This window comes from Leptidea sinapis, chromosome 47, assembly GCF_905404315.1.
Source record: "Leptidea sinapis chromosome 47, ilLepSina1.1, whole genome shotgun sequence".
NCBI classification, from domain to species: Eukaryota; Metazoa; Arthropoda; class Insecta; order Lepidoptera; family Pieridae; genus Leptidea; species Leptidea sinapis.
This window is the reverse complement of record NC_066311.1, coordinates 8,289,916-8,308,756: the sequence shown is the minus strand read 5'-3', so window position 1 is coordinate 8,308,756 and position 18,841 is coordinate 8,289,916.

Genomic DNA, 18,841 nt, shown 5'->3' with positions numbered 1-18,841 from the left:
TTCCTCGACGAATCGCGCACTGTCGAGCAAAGAGTAAACACAGTACATACTACACTCTCAACTCACGAACCCTCTTGCAATGGACTCCGCTCTGCGACTGATAAACATGGCTGACTAGAGACCAGTCATCACCCACCCCCGTGAACAAACAAACAAGCTGCTGCGACTAACTGGACGAGAACAATTAAATGACCCCTAGCGAATTTATTAAACAAATACTTTCTTTTTCGGCCAATCATTCGTTTTATAATTTTAAAAATATATTAATTACACACACATATACTATATATACGAATTTGGGACTATTTTTGAAATCCAAGATAGCTGCTGCGCCTAATTATTATTTCAACAATATGGATATTCAATCCGAAGTTCTCGATAGTGCAGAGAACGAATTTGGGATCATATTTGAAATCCAAGACGTCTGCGGCACAAAATTATGATTTCAACAATATGGATATCGTATCCGAGGTCGTGGTTTTTTTTTCTTTTGTGTATCAATTCATATACAATTACAATACATAAACATATTTGTATTAGTGTTGGTACAAACATAAATCCAATTACCTACTAAATTAGATTAAATAAAATAAATACCATAAGGTACATTCTACCTACTTCTTTCAGTGCAATGTTGAATAATAATTTTAATAATAATAATTTTACGACATGCAGGTGCCTTTCGGTAATCCTACGAAAATATTTTATGTTTCAATAAAACAATAGACCGTTTATGAGAAAGATTATAGTTTTGCATAAAAATATTTATCACTTTGGCGGTATCACTAAAGTGCCGACAGCGATCAGCCGAAAACAATCTATTGTTCTAAAAATGGCAACTGCCGCTTTTAACAACTCAACACGTGTAATAGATGCTCTTAATGATGCCTATTTTAAATCAGTTGTTAGAACTAAATACTCAATAAATTATAAGGCCACTGGTAATTGATAAAAAAATCGAATACATAAATATCGATTATTTTAATACTTTGATTATTAACATTGCATGTTACATGCATATATATATTTATTTATTTACCACACACAGCAACAGTCATTACAGGTATTACCTAATGCGACAGTTACAAACACAATAATATATATTATTAACCATTAGATCTAACCATGGTATAAAGACATTTTGCTTTGAGGAGCTACGCTATATTATAACACCGCTTCCTTGGCTATGGCCAAATATTGGTTTCTGTTATAGTGAGTCGACAAAGATATTCCTATAGAGAATAATTATGATAACATTTAGAAACAGTTGTTGCTTAACAATATTTTAAAAATGTTGATTGATATTGTATTGCACTGTGTATATACGTCTAACAGATAGATTTATAATATATTGAGATTTAAATATATATAATATATTGAGCTGTCAATCTAACCATGGTATAAATACATTTTGCTTTGAGGAGTTACGCTATCTTACAACACCGCTTCCTTGGAAATAAGAATGGCCAAATATTGGCTTCTGTTACAGTGAGTCGACAATGATATTCCTATACAGAATAATTATGATAACATTTAGAAACAGTTGTTGCTTAACAATATTTTAAAAATGTTGATTGATATTGTATTGCACTGTGTATATACGTCTAACAGATAGATTTATAATATATTGAGATTTATATATATATAATATATTGAGCTGCCAATCTAACCATGGTATAAATACATTTTGCTTTGAGGAGTTACGCTATCTTACAACACCGCTTCCTTGGAAATACATCAATACCCAAATATTGGCTTCTGTTATAGTGAGTCGACAATGATATTCCTATACAGAATAATTATGATAATATTTAGAAACAGTCGTTGCTGAACAATATTTTAAAAATGTTGAATATATATTGATGTTGTATTGCACTGTGTAGATACGTCTAACAGATAGATTTCAATTATTTAATTGAAATTTTTTTTGTAAGCGACAATATGTCTTAACTAGAATAAAGTTTCATTTTTTCAAGTTAACATCACCTACTAGAAGATAATCTTTCCTTATACAGAAAGTATCAATGTAACAAGGTGCACAATGTAAGCTACCGAGGATTTAATCGAGACAAATATTATATTTAAATAAGTAACAAAATTAACTTTTAGCTACGTTTTTCCAAAAGCCTTTCCAAGTCATAAATTGTTAATAAAACAAATATATTTCTCATTCGATCCTTGATAAGTTTGCGAAATTTCAATACAACCTGACGTTTTCATCTGGGTGAAAATGACGATAAAATATAGATACAGACACACCAAGCTAATAAATGTGTGTAAACAAGCTTTTACGTATTGAATTAAAAAAAAAATTAAAAACCTCTAACCCGAATAAAATACTTAGAGAGAAACGAGTTCTCAAACAAAATAAACTTCTTTCGCATTGCAAGCAATGAAAATATACGTTTACGAGTAAACTATCACGGGTTCTAAAATTTACTTAACAAAATATTAGAATCAATAATATGATATTGAAGAAAGATTGTGTTTGAGCGTTATGCCAGCTTTCTATGGCACGACGCTACGTCGTGGGCTAATTTTCATTGTGTTGCGAATCAGATATTTTGTCTTATATGAGCAGGTAATAATGATCAAAATTAGGTGACTCATATGCTCGTACGCTCATTGACTTTTCTCAACAAGTTCGCATGTAGAGAATTATTAAAAAAATATGTAATTATATATTATGCTCATTTCCTTCGCAAGTTATTTATAATTCGTGGATGCATTGTATATTGCAGTAGACGTTTTTATTTCTTGTTTATTTTACTTATTTATTAATTAGTAAGACACGCCTGATATTGTACACTTAAAACTATGTTATTCTATCTTTACAGCCATCCGTCATTACATTTACTAACATTGAATCTATTTCAAGTGAAGCGTTGAAAAGTTGTTCATATATTTTTTAATGAGCTACAATTAATGTTAGTGAAATAAAATCCAATATTTTGGTCTCGATATATAATGAACATTTCTCACATTATCAAACAGTTCTACGTTTTAATCAAAATAAATAAATAAATAAAATAACATGAGCGATTGCATATATTGTATATTAACAGTTAACTACCTTGTACAAAACAATAATTAAAGATATAGGTACTCTACGACCTGTGAAAATAAAATAATTTTTATCGAATACTAAGAAATCACATTATGAACAAACAACCTGTGACAATGTTACATACGTCATACGTTATTACATAAAAGCTAAAGTGACATACCTCATATTTTCTTATTCCTCGACGAATCGCGCACTGTCGAGCAAAGAGTAAACACACTACATACTACACTCTCAACTCACGAACCCTCTTGCAATGGACTCCGCGCTGCAACTGATAAACATGGCTGACTAGAGACTAGTGATCACCCACCCCCGTGAACAAACAAACAAGCTGCTGCGAATAACTGGACGAGAAAAATTAAATAACCTCGAGCGCATTTATTAAAAAATCAGTTTCTATATCGGCCAATCATTCGTCTTATAATTTAAAAAATTAATTAAAAGCTTACCGGACCTGTCTACAATTAATTGCGAATTAGATGATTTCAAAGAAAAAATTTTTACATTGCAATGTTTATTAGACAAGGCAAATAAAGAAATAGAAGAATTAATTTTTAAAAACAATTCCTTAAAGAAGACAATTAGTGAATTGGAAAGAAAAATAACAACTTTGAATATATACACCGACCAAAATAGCACTAATAAGAAATTCAAAAAGTTCTCATCACTTAGAACTTTAAAAGCTAAACGTAGGATTGATTTTGATGTTGTAATCTATGATAATCATCTCAAGCCTAAAAAAAGGGTGTCTACATCCATGCAACATGATGAAAATAAACCCAAAAAGAAAATACGTTTATTTATCTTTGGAGGTAAACAATGTGTGGGTATGGCTTCTCGACTCTCTGCCTCCACATTTAATTTGGCTTCAAAATATGAAATCTTAGCAGAAACAAAACCTTCAGCCAGTACAGAAAATATAATCGAATCGTGGTACAAAATAAAAACATGCCAAACGGACCAATTCATTCTTAGTTTAGGCGAACATGATAGAAATCCGTTCGTATTTATGTCTGAGACTGCTGCCCTCCCAAGCTACCTAAAAGGTACTGATATTATAATATTGAATATTGTGAAAAATCCTCATCTTAGCGAATTTCTTATTAATAACTATTTAAAACAAATATGTCAACAATATCCAAATTGTAATTGTTTGAATTCAAATGTAAATTATACTGCATATTATAATGCTAAAAATAATTATATTAATAAAGTTTGCAACAAAATCAGCAACGAATTAGAATGTCAGCATTATAAGAAGGAGATTTTGGTATGCAAGGATTGCTTAAATAAACTAAAATACAAAAATAGAAGCGTTAGAAACCAAAAAGAAATGTCTACCCAAGTTGATAAAACGATATTATCAGTTAAAAACTATTGCAATAAAGCGACTCAAACAATTAATCTAGAAAATAATACACAAGCTAATTTTTTTCGACCATAAACCATGTAAGGAAAAAGATCTCTTGCACACACTGCTGGTGTTTTAAATAAGCTAGAATGGATTGAGCTAGCGTTGTCTGAAATAGAAGAAGTTATAAGTATAATTTGTCTTACTGAAACTTTTATAAAAAGGGGAGAAGAATCTAAACTCATACTGCAAAATTATGATGTCGTTTCGACGTTTTGTAGATTGAATGAAAGACGAGGAGGTAGTTAGTTGTATTTTATTGAAGAAATCTCTAGATTATAATATTTTCGATCAGTGAACTGAATACTCAACAGAAAAAATATTTGAATGTTGTGCTGTTGAGGTAAGAGCGATAAATTGCTACATTGTTTGTATATACAGGACACCAAACTCAAATATAACTTTATTTTTTGATAAATCATAAATTAACCATAAATAACAGTAAAAATATTATATTAGCCGGAGACTAACATTGATATATTAAAAGAAAATCAGATATAAAAATTATTTCAAAATCTATTAAGTAATTTCAATATTAATATAAATATAACGGAACCAACTCGACAACAAGCATAGACATGCAATATTTACAAATATTCCTACAGCAGAAGGCAAAGTAATTAAACTTTTTTTATCGGATCATGAATCATGCCAACTAGTAAGTTTACCGAAAATATTTATATATAAACCGAAAAATTGGTCTATAAAAAAAAGGGATTATTGTCAAGAGAATATACATAAATTTAATATGTACTTACAATCTCTAAATTGGATCGATGTAATAAATGAGTCAAATGCCAATACAGCCTTCAAAAATTTTCATGATTTCTTATGCCTGTTATACGATCTTTGCTTTCCCATATATAATAAAAAAATGTCCAATTATGTTGGCAATAATAAATGGATATCAAAAGGTATTAAGGTAGCTTGTATTAAGAAAAGACAGTTGAGATTTACTCACTACAAATCAGTCTCGTGAAAGTAAGATAAAGTTAAAAAAATATAGCAAAATATTACGGTCTTGTATTGACTGCTCTAAGAGACACCTAAATAATCAATATATATATACAAAACTCAAAAAATTAAATTAAAGCTACATGGGATATAATGAAGAAAAAAGGTAGTCACAATAATATGATAGCTAAAAATTGTATTAACCTAATTCATTATAACGACGTTGATATAACAAATCCATTAGACATTGCAAAAATATTTAATAATTCCTTTATTGATTTGACTAATAATTGTAATCATATAAATACAAAATTAATTCAATCAATAACAGTATATTTCCCTCTCCATGTTCCGAAAACGAAGTAATAAAGATAATAAATTCTCTTAAAAATACAAAGGCAACAGGTTATGATTCCATATCTACACATATACTCAAACACTGCAAGCACAATATCTCTCATATATTGACTCACTTAATGAATATATCCTTTTCACATGGTGTCTTTCCAGAAAGCTTAAAGTTATCTGTTATTAAGCCTTTACTCAAAATGGGTACTAAAACCGATATCAATTATTATCGCCCAATTACTCTTATATCTATTTTCTCAAAGATAATGGAAAAAGCAATGTATGTAAGAATAATGCATTTTCTAAATAAACATAATATTATGAAAAAGAACAATTTGGATTTCAAGCTAACAAATCAACTACTTTGGCTGCATAATACTTAAAAGAAGGAATAACTACATGTATTTACAAGAAAGTACCTGTAATATCAACCTTTTTTGATATGTCAAAAGCATTTGATTTTGTTGATCATCATATCTTAATATATAAATGTGAAAAAAATGGTATAAGAGGCCTGGTGTATATATATTAGTAAATGTTCATTAAAAAACATGGTGAACTTTTTTTTTCCAGCAAAGGACTATTCCATATTAGGATTAAGAGATCCAACTCGCCTTCTGATGCCAAACGGTAAAACAGCGCTTCATCAAAATAATGCAAATGTTATGTGTATTAGGGTCTTTAACCAACTTCCAAAGAATATTAGAGAGATGCGTAAAACATTAATGTATAAGAAAATAAAATTATGGCTAAACGATAAATGCTTTTATAGTTTAAAAGAATTCTTTAGCCAAAAAAAAATAGTATTTAAATGTAATTTTTTGAGAGGTACCTACAAACTAATGTTTATTTTATATTATATTATTGGATTAAAGCTATGTAATGTGTATTAATGACGTATAAATATAGAAATTCCAATATTGGCAATCACATATTTGTATGCCGATATATTGGCGAATCGTGCTGTACACCAATTAATTGTATACAACTATGTTATTTCATTCATTCAAATAAATCATTTCATATATATAGTATATATGTACTCTATATGTATATAAATATATATTTATATTGAGCTGCCAATCTAACCATTATCTCTAGACCATGGTATAAATACATTTTACTTTGAGGAGTAACGCTATCTTACAACACCGCTTCCTTGGAAATAACAATGGCCAAATATTGGCTTCTGTTACAGTGAGTCGACAATGATATTCCTATACAGAATAATTATGATAATATTTAGAAACAGTCGTTGCTGAACAATATTTTAAAAATGTTGAATATATATTGATGTTTTATTGCACTGTGTAGATATGTCTAACAGATAGATTTCAATTATTTAATACATATTGTCATATTAAAAATGAAATTTTTAATGTAAGTGACACTATGTCTCAACTAGAATAAAGTTTACATCACCTAAGTACTTGAAGATAATCTTTCATTTTACAGAAAATATTAATGTAACAAGGTGCACAATGTAAGAGATCGAGAATTTAATCGAGACAAATATTATATTTAAATAAGTAACAAAATTAACTTTTAGCTACGGTTTTCCAAAAGCCTTTCCAAGTCATAAATCGTTAATAAAACAAATATGTATATTTCTAATTCGTTCCTTGATAAGTTTGCGAAATTTCAATACAATCTGACGTTTTCATTTGGATGAAAATCACTATAAAAGATAGATACAGACACACCAAGCTAATTAATGCGTGTAAACAAGCTTTTACGTATTGAATTAAAAAAAATTAAAAGCCTCTAACCCGAACAAAATACTAGGAAACGAGGTCTCAAACAAAATAAACTTCTTTCGCATTACAAGCAATGAAAATATACATTTACGAGTAAACTATCACGGGTTCTAAAATTTACTTAACAAAACATTAGAACCAATAATATGATATTGAAGAACGATTGTGTTTGAGCGTTATGCCATATTGCTATGGCACGACGCTACGCCGTTGGGTTTATTTTCATTGTGTTGCGAATCAGATATTTTGTCTTATATGAGCAGGTAATAATGATCAACATCAGGTGATTCATATGCTCGTACACTCATTGACTTTTCTCAACAAGTTCGCATGTATCTATCGAATAATTAAAAAGAATATATAATTATATATTATGCTCATTTCCTTAGCAAGTTATTTATAATTCGTGCATGCATTGTATATTGCAGTAGATGTTTTTATTTCTTGTTTATTTTACTTATTTAGAAATTAGTAAGACACGCCTGATCTTGTACACTTAAAACTATGTTTTTCTATCTTTACAGCCATCCGTCATTTCGTCTACTAACATTGAATCTATTTTAATTGAAGCGTTGAGAAGTTGTTCAAATATTTTTTTATTGAGCTACAATTAATTTTAGTCAAATAAAATCCAATATTTTGGTCTCGATATATAATGTACCTATCTCACATTATCAAGCAGTTCTACGTTTTAATTTAAATAAAATGAGCGATTGTTAATACCATATAATAACAGTTAACTAACTAGTACAAAATAATAATTAAAGATATAGGTACTCTACGACCTGTGAAAATAAAATAATTCTTATCGAATACTAACAAATCATATTATGAAGAAACAACCTGTGACAATGTTACATACGTCATACGTTATTACATTAAAGCTAATGTAACTTACCTCATATTTTCTTATTCCTCGACGAATCGCGCACTGTCGAGCAAAGAGTAAACACAGTACATACTACACTCTCAACTCACGAACCCTCTTGCAATGGACTCCGCTCTGCGACTGATAAACATGGCTGACTAGAGACCAGTCATCACCCACCCCCGTGAACAAACAAACAAGCTGCTGCGACTAACTGGACGAGAACAATTAAATGACCCCTAGCGAATTTATTAAACAAATACTTTCTTTTTCGGCCAATCATTCGTTTTATAATTTTAAAAATATATTAATTACACACACATATACTATATATACGAATTTGGGACTATTTTTGAAATCCAAGATAGCTGCTGCGCCTAATTATTATTTCAACAATATGGATATTCAATCCGAAGTTCTCGATAGTGCAGAGAACGAATTTGGGATCATATTTGAAATCCAAGACGTCTGCGGCACAAAATTATGATTTCAACAATATGGATATCGTATCCGAGGTCGTGGTTTTTTTTTCTTTTGTGTATCAATTCATATACAATTACAATACATAAACATATTTGTATTAGTGTTGGTACAAACATAAATCCAATTACCTACTAAATTAGATTAAATAAAATAAATACCATAAGGTACATTCTACCTACTTCTTTCAGTGCAATGTTGAATAATAATTTTAATAATAATAATTTTACGACATGCAGGTGCCTTTCGGTAATCCTACGAAAATATTTTATGTTTCAATAAAACAATAGACCGTTTATGAGAAAGATTATAGTTTTGCATAAAAATATTTATCACTTTGGCGGTATCACTAAAGTGCCGACAGCGATCAGCCGAAAACAATCTATTGTTCTAAAAATGGCAACTGCCGCTTTTAACAACTCAACACGTGTAATAGATGCTCTTAATAATGCCTATTTTAAATCAGTTGTTAGAACTAAATACTCAATAAATTATAAGGCCACTGGTAATTGATAAAAAAATCGAATACATAAATATCGATTATTTTAATACTTTGATTATTAACATTGCATGTTACATGCATATATATATTTATTTATTTACCACACACAGCAACAGTCATTACAGGTATTACCTAATGCGACAGTTACAAACACAATAATATATATTATTAACCATTAGATCTAACCATGGTATAAAGACATTTTGCTTTGAGGAGCTACGCTATATTATAACACCGCTTCCTTGGCTATGGCCAAATATTGGTTTCTGTTATAGTGAGTCGACAAAGATATTCCTATAGAGAATAATTATGATAACATTTAGAAACAGTTGTTGCTTAACAATATTTTAAAAATGTTGATTGATATTGTATTGCACTGTGTATATACGTCTAACAGATAGATTTATAATATATTGAGATTTAAATATATATAATATATTGAGCTGTCAATCTAACCATGGTATAAATACATTTTGCTTTGAGGAGTTACGCTATCTTACAACACCGCTTCCTTGGAAATAAGAATGGCCAAATATTGGCTTCTGTTACAGTGAGTCGACAATGATATTCCTATACAGAATAATTATGATAACATTTAGAAACAGTTGTTGCTTAACAATATTTTAAAAATGTTGATTGATATTGTATTGCACTGTGTATATACGTCTAACAGATAGATTTATAATATATTGAGATTTATATATATATAATATATTGAGCTGCCAATCTAACCATGGTATAAATACATTTTGCTTTGAGGAGTTACGCTATCTTACAACACCGCTTCCTTGGAAATACATCAATACCCAAATATTGGCTTCTGTTATAGTGAGTCGACAATGATATTCCTATACAGAATAATTATGATAATATTTAGAAACAGTCGTTGCTGAACAATATTTTAAAAATGTTGAATATATATTGATGTTGTATTGCACTGTGTAGATACGTCTAACAGATAGATTTCAATTATTTAATTGAAATTTTTTTTGTAAGCGACAATATGTCTTAACTAGAATAAAGTTTCATTTTTTCAAGTTAACATCACCTACTAGAAGATAATCTTTCCTTATACAGAAAGTATCAATGTAACAAGGTGCACAATGTAAGCTACCGAGGATTTAATCGAGACAAATATTATATTTAAATAAGTAACAAAATTAACTTTTAGCTACGTTTTTCCAAAAGCCTTTCCAAGTCATAAATTGTTAATAAAACAAATATATTTCTCATTCGATCCTTGATAAGTTTGCGAAATTTCAATACAACCTGACGTTTTCATCTGGGTGAAAATGACGATAAAATATAGATACAGACACACCAAGCTAATAAATGTGTGTAAACAAGCTTTTACGTATTGAATTAAAAAAAAAATTAAAAACCTCTAACCCGAATAAAATACTTAGAGAGAAACGAGTTCTCAAACAAAATAAACTTCTTTCGCATTGCAAGCAATGAAAATATACGTTTACGAGTAAACTATCACGGGTTCTAAAATTTACTTAACAAAATATTAGAATCAATAATATGATATTGAAGAAAGATTGTGTTTGAGCGTTATGCCAGCTTTCTATGGCACGACGCTACGTCGTGGGCTAATTTTCATTGTGTTGCGAATCAGATATTTTGTCTTATATGAGCAGGTAATAATGATCAAAATTAGGTGACTCATATGCTCGTACGCTCATTGACTTTTCTCAACAAGTTCGCATGTAGAGAATTATTAAAAAAATATGTAATTATATATTATGCTCATTTCCTTCGCAAGTTATTTATAATTCGTGGATGCATTGTATATTGCAGTAGACGTTTTTATTTCTTGTTTATTTTACTTATTTATTAATTAGTAAGACACGCCTGATATTGTACACTTAAAACTATGTTATTCTATCTTTACAGCCATCCGTCATTACATTTACTAACATTGAATCTATTTCAAGTGAAGCGTTGAAAAGTTGTTCATATATTTTTTAATGAGCTACAATTAATGTTAGTGAAATAAAATCCAATATTTTGGTCTCGATATATAATGAACATTTCTCACATTATCAAACAGTTCTACGTTTTAATCAAAATAAATAAATAAATAAAATAACATGAGCGATTGCATATATTGTATATTAACAGTTAACTACCTTGTACAAAACAATAATTAAAGATATAGGTACTCTACGACCTGTGAAAATAAAATAATTTTTATCGAATACTAAGAAATCACATTATGAACAAACAACCTGTGACAATGTTACATACGTCATACGTTATTACATAAAAGCTAAAGTGACATACCTCATATTTTCTTATTCCTCGACGAATCGCGCACTGTCGAGCAAAGAGTAAACACACTACATACTACACTCTCAACTCACGAACCCTCTTGCAATGGACTCCGCGCTGCAACTGATAAACATGGCTGACTAGAGACTAGTGATCACCCACCCCCGTGAACAAACAAACAAGCTGCTGCGAATAACTGGACGAGAAAAATTAAATAACCTCGAGCGCATTTATTAAAAAATCAGTTTCTATATCGGCCAATCATTCGTCTTATAATTTAAAAAATTAATTAAAAGCTTACCGGACCTGTCTACAATTAATTGCGAATTAGATGATTTCAAAGAAAAAATTTTTACATTGCAATGTTTATTAGACAAGGCAAATAAAGAAATAGAAGAATTAATTTTTAAAAACAATTCCTTAAAGAAGACAATTAGTGAATTGGAAAGAAAAATAACAACTTTGAATATATACACCGACCAAAATAGCACTAATAAGAAATTCAAAAAGTTCTCATCACTTAGAACTTTAAAAGCTAAACGTAGGATTGATTTTGATGTTGTAATCTATGATAATCATCTCAAGCCTAAAAAAAGGGTGTCTACATCCATGCAACATGATGAAAATAAACCCAAAAAGAAAATACGTTTATTTATCTTTGGAGGTAAACAATGTGTGGGTATGGCTTCTCGACTCTCTGCCTCCACATTTAATTTGGCTTCAAAATATGAAATCTTAGCAGAAACAAAACCTTCAGCCAGTACAGAAAATATAATCGAATCGTGGTACAAAATAAAAACATGCCAAACGGACCAATTCATTCTTAGTTTAGGCGAACATGATAGAAATCCGTTCGTATTTATGTCTGAGACTGCTGCCCTCCCAAGCTACCTAAAAGGTACTGATATTATAATATTGAATATTGTGAAAAATCCTCATCTTAGCGAATTTCTTATTAATAACTATTTAAAACAAATATGTCAACAATATCCAAATTGTAATTGTTTGAATTCAAATGTAAATTATACTGCATATTATAATGCTAAAAATAATTATATTAATAAAGTTTGCAACAAAATCAGCAACGAATTAGAATGTCAGCATTATAAGAAGGAGATTTTGGTATGCAAGGATTGCTTAAATAAACTAAAATACAAAAATAGAAGCGTTAGAAACCAAAAAGAAATGTCTACCCAAGTTGATAAAACGATATTGTCAGTTAAAAACTATTGCAATAAAGCGACTCAAACAATTAATCTAGAAAATAATACACAAGCTAATTTTTTTCGACCATAAACCATGTAAGGAAAAAGATCTCTTGCACACACTGCTGGTGTTTTAAATAAGCTAGAATGGATTGAGCTAGCGTTGTCTGAAATAGAAGAAGTTATAAGTATAATTTGTCTTACTGAAACTTTTATAAAAAGGGGAGAAGAATCTAAACTCATACTGCAAAATTATGATGTCGTTTCGACGTTTTGTAGATTGAATGAAAGACGAGGAGGTAGTTAGTTGTATTTTATTGAAGAAATCTCTAGATTATAATATTTTCGATCAGTGAACTGAATACTCAACAGAAAAAATATTTGAATGTTGTGCTGTTGAGGTAAGAGCGATAAATTGCTACATTGTTTGTATATACAGGACACCAAACTCAAATATAACTTTATTTTTTGATAAATCATAAATTAACCATAAATAACAGTAAAAATATTATATTAGCCGGAGACTAACATTGATATATTAAAAGAAAATCAGATATAAAAATTATTTCAAAATCTATTAAGTAATTTCAATATTAATATAAATATAACGGAACCAACTCGACAACAAGCATAGGCATGCAATATTTACAAATATTCCTACAGCAGAAGGCAAAGTAATTAAACTTTTTTTATCGGATCATGAATCATGCCAACTAGTAAGTTTACCGAAAATATTTATATATAAACCGAAAAATTGGTCTATAAAAAAAAGGGATTATTGTCAAGAGAATATACATAAATTTAATATGTACTTACAATCTCTAAATTGGATCGATGTAATAAATGAGTCAAATGCCAATACAGCCTTCAAAAATTTTCATGATTTCTTATGCCTGTTATACGATCTTTGCTTTCCCATATATAATAAAAAAATGTCCAATTATGTTGGCAATAATAAATGGATATCAAAAGGTATTAAGGTAGCTTGTATTAAGAAAAGACAGTTGAGATTTACTCACTACAAATCAGTCTCGTGAAAGTAAGATAAAGTTAAAAAAATATAGCAAAATATTACGGTCTTGTATTGACTGCTCTAAGAGACACCTAAATAATCAATATATATATACAAAACTCAAAAAATTAAATTAAAGCTACATGGGATATAATGAAGAAAAAAGGTAGTCACAATAATATGATAGCTAAAAATTGTATTAACCTAATTCATTATAACGACGTTGATATAACAAATCCATTAGACATTGCAAAAATATTTAATAATTCCTTTATTGATTTGACTAATAATTGTAATCATATAAATACAAAATTAATTCAATCAATAACAGTATATTTCCCTCTCCATGTTCCGAAAACGAAGTAATAAAGATAATAAATTCTCTTAAAAATACAAAGGCAACAGGTTATGATTCCATATCTACACATATACTCAAACACTGCAAGCACAATATCTCTCATATATTGACTCACTTAATGAATATATCCTTTTCACATGGTGTCTTTCCAGAAAGCTTAAAGTTATCTGTTATTAAGCCTTTACTCAAAATGGGTACTAAAACCGATATCAATTATTATCGCCCAATTACTCTTATATCTATTTTCTCAAAGATAATGGAAAAAGCAATGTATGTAAGAATAATGCATTTTCTAAATAAACATAATATTATGAAAAAGAACAATTTGGATTTCAAGCTAACAAATCAACTACTTTGGCTGCATAATACTTAAAAGAAGGAATAACTACATGTATTTACAAGAAAGTACCTGTAATATCAACCTTTTTTGATATGTCAAAAGCATTTGATTTTGTTGATCATCATATCTTAATATATAAATGTGAAAAAAATGGTATAAGAGGCCTGGTGTATATATATTAGTAAATGTTCATTAAAAAACATGGTGAACTTTTTTTTTCCAGCAAAGGACTATTCCATATTAGGATTAAGAGATCCAACTCGCCTTCTGATGCCAAACGGTAAAACAGCGCTTCATCAAAATAATGCAAATGTTATGTGTATTAGGGTCTTTAACCAACTTCCAAAGAATATTAGAGAGATGCGTAAAACATTAATGTATAAGAAAATAAAATTATGGCTAAACGATAAATGCTTTTATAGTTTAAAAGAATTCTTTAGCCAAAAAAAAATAGTATTTAAATGTAATTTTTTGAGAGGTACCTACAAACTAATGTTTATTTTATATTATATTATTGGATTAAAGCTATGTAATGTGTATTAATGACGTATAAATATAGAAATTCCAATATTGGCAATCACATATTTGTATGCCGATATATTGGCGAATCGTGCTGTACACCAATTAATTGTATACAACTATGTTATTTCATTCATTCAAATAAATCATTTCATATATATAGTATATATGTACTCTATATGTATATAAATATATATTTATATTGAGCTGCCAATCTAACCATTATCTCTAGACCATGGTATAAATACATTTTACTTTGAGGAGTAACGCTATCTTACAACACCGCTTCCTTGGAAATAACAATGGCCAAATATTGGCTTCTGTTACAGTGAGTCGACAATGATATTCCTATACAGAATAATTATGATAATATTTAGAAACAGTCGTTGCTGAACAATATTTTAAAAATGTTGAATATATATTGATGTTTTATTGCACTGTGTAGATATGTCTAACAGATAGATTTCAATTATTTAATACATATTGTCATATTAAAAATGAAATTTTTAATGTAAGTGACACTATGTCTCAACTAGAATAAAGTTTACATCACCTAAGTACTTGAAGATAATCTTTCATTTTACAGAAAATATTAATGTAACAAGGTGCACAATGTAAGAGATCGAGAATTTAATCGAGACAAATATTATATTTAAATAAGTAACAAAATTAACTTTTAGCTACGGTTTTCCAAAAGCCTTTCCAAGTCATAAATCGTTAATAAAACAAATATGTATATTTCTAATTCGTTCCTTGATAAGTTTGCGAAATTTCAATACAATCTGACGTTTTCATTTGGATGAAAATCACTATAAAAGATAGATACAGACACACCAAGCTAATTAATGCGTGTAAACAAGCTTTTACGTATTGAATTAAAAAAAATTAAAAGCCTCTAACCCGAACAAAATACTAGGAAACGAGGTCTCAAACAAAATAAACTTCTTTCGCATTACAAGCAATGAAAATATACATTTACGAGTAAACTATCACGGGTTCTAAAATTTACTTAACAAAACATTAGAACCAATAATATGATATTGAAGAACGATTGTGTTTGAGCGTTATGCCATATTGCTATGGCACGACGCTACGCCGTTGGGTTTATTTTCATTGTGTTGCGAATCAGATATTTTGTCTTATATGAGCAGGTAATAATGATCAACATCAGGTGATTCATATGCTCGTACACTCATTGACTTTTCTCAACAAGTTCGCATGTATCTATCGAATAATTAAAAAGAATATATAATTATATATTATGCTCATTTCCTTAGCAAGTTATTTATAATTCGTGCATGCATTGTATATTGCAGTAGATGTTTTTATTTCTTGTTTATTTTACTTATTTAGAAATTAGTAAGACACGCCTGATCTTGTACACTTAAAACTATGTTTTTCTTTCTTTACAGCCATCCGTCATTTCGTCTACTAACATTGAATCTATTTTAATTGAAGCGTTGAGAAGTTGTTCAAATATTTTTTTATTGAGCTACAATTAATTTTAGTCAAATAAAATCCAATATTTTGGTCTCGATATATAATGTACCTATCTCACATTATCAAGCAGTTCTACGTTTTAATTTAAATAAAATGAGCGATTGTTAATACCATATAATAACAGTTAACTAACTAGTACAAAATAATAATTAAAGATATAGGTACTCTACGACCTGTGAAAATAAAATAATTCTTATCGAATACTAACAAATCATATTATGAAGAAACAACCTGTGACAATGTTACATACGTCATACGTTATTACATTAAAGCTAATGTAACTTACCTCATATTTTCTTATTCCTCGACGAATCGCGCACTGTCGAGCAAAGAGTAAACACAGTACATACTACACTCTCAACTCACGAACCCTCTTGCAATGGACTCCGCTCTGCGACTGATAAACATGGCTGACTAGAGACCAGTCATCACCCACCCCCGTGAACAAACAAACAAGCTGCTGCGACTAACTGGACGAGAACAATTAAATGACCCCTAGCGAATTTATTAAACAAATACTTTCTTTTTCGGCCAATCATTCGTTTTATAATTTTAAAAATATATTAATTACACACACATATACTATATATACGAATTTGGGACTATTTTTGAAATCCAAGATAGCTGCTGCGCCTAATTATTATTTCAACAATATGGATATTCAATCCGAAGTTCTCGATAGTGCAGAGAACGAATTTGGGATCATATTTGAAATCCAAGACGTCTGCGGCACAAAATTATGATTTCAACAATATGGATATCGTATCCGAGGTCGTGGTTTTTTTTTCTTTTGTGTATCAATTCATATACAATTACAATACATAAACATATTTGTATTAGTGTTGGTACAAACATAAATCCAATTACCTACTAAATTAGATTAAATAAAATAAATACCATAAGGTACATTCTACCTACTTCTTTCAGTGCAATGTTGAATAATAATTTTAATAATAATAATTTTACGACATGCAGGTGCCTTTCGGTAATCCTACGAAAATATTTTATGTTTCAATAAAACAATAGACCGTTTATGAGAAAGATTATAGTTTTGCATAAAAATATTTATCACTTTGGCGGTATCACTAAAGTGCCGACAGCGATCAGCCGAAAACAATCTATTGTTCTAAAAATGGCAACTGCCGCTTTTAACAACTCAACACGTGTAATAGATGCTCTTAATAATGCCTATTTTAAATCAGTTGTTAGAACTAAATACTCAATAAATTATAAGGCCACTGGTAATTGATAAAAAAATCGAATACATAAATATCGATTATTTTAATACTTTGATTATTAACATTGCATGTTACATGCATATATATATTTATTTATTTACCACACACAGCAACAGTCATTACAGGTATTACCTAATGCGACAGTTACAAACACAATAATATATATTATTAACCATTAGATCTAACCATGGTATAAAGACATTTTGCTTTGAGGAGCTACGCTATATTATAACACCGCTTCCTTGGCTATGGCCAAATATTGGTTTCTGTTATAGTGAGTCGACAAAGATATTCCTATAGAGAATAATTATGATAACATTTAGAAACAGTTGTTGCTTAACAATATTTTAAAAATGTTGATTGATATTGTATTGCACTGTGTATATACGTCTAACAGATAGATTTATAATATATTGAGATTTAAATATATATAATATATTGAGCTGTCAATCTAACCATGGTATAAATACATTTTGCTTTGAGGAGTTACGCTATCTTACAACACCGCTTCCTTGGAAATAAGAATGGCCAAATATTGGCTTCTGTTACAGTGAGTCGACAATGATATTCCTATACAGAATAATTATGATAACATTTAGAAACAGTTGTTGCTTAACAATATTTTAAAAATGTTGATTGATATTGTATTGCACTGTGTATATACGTCTAACAGATAGATTTATAATATATTGAGATTTATATATATATAATATATTGAGCTGCCAATCTAACCATGGTATAAATACATTTTGCTTTGAGGAGTTACGCTATCTTACAACACCGCTTCCTTGGAAATACATCAATACCCAAATATTGGCTTCTGTTATAGTGAGTCGACAATGATATTCCTATACAGAATAATTATGATAATATTTAGAAACAGTCGTTGCTGAACAATATTTTAAAAATGTTGAATATATATTGATGTTGTATTGCACTGTGTAGATACGTCTAACAGATAGATTTCAATTATTTAATTGAAATTTTTTTTGTAAGCGACAATAT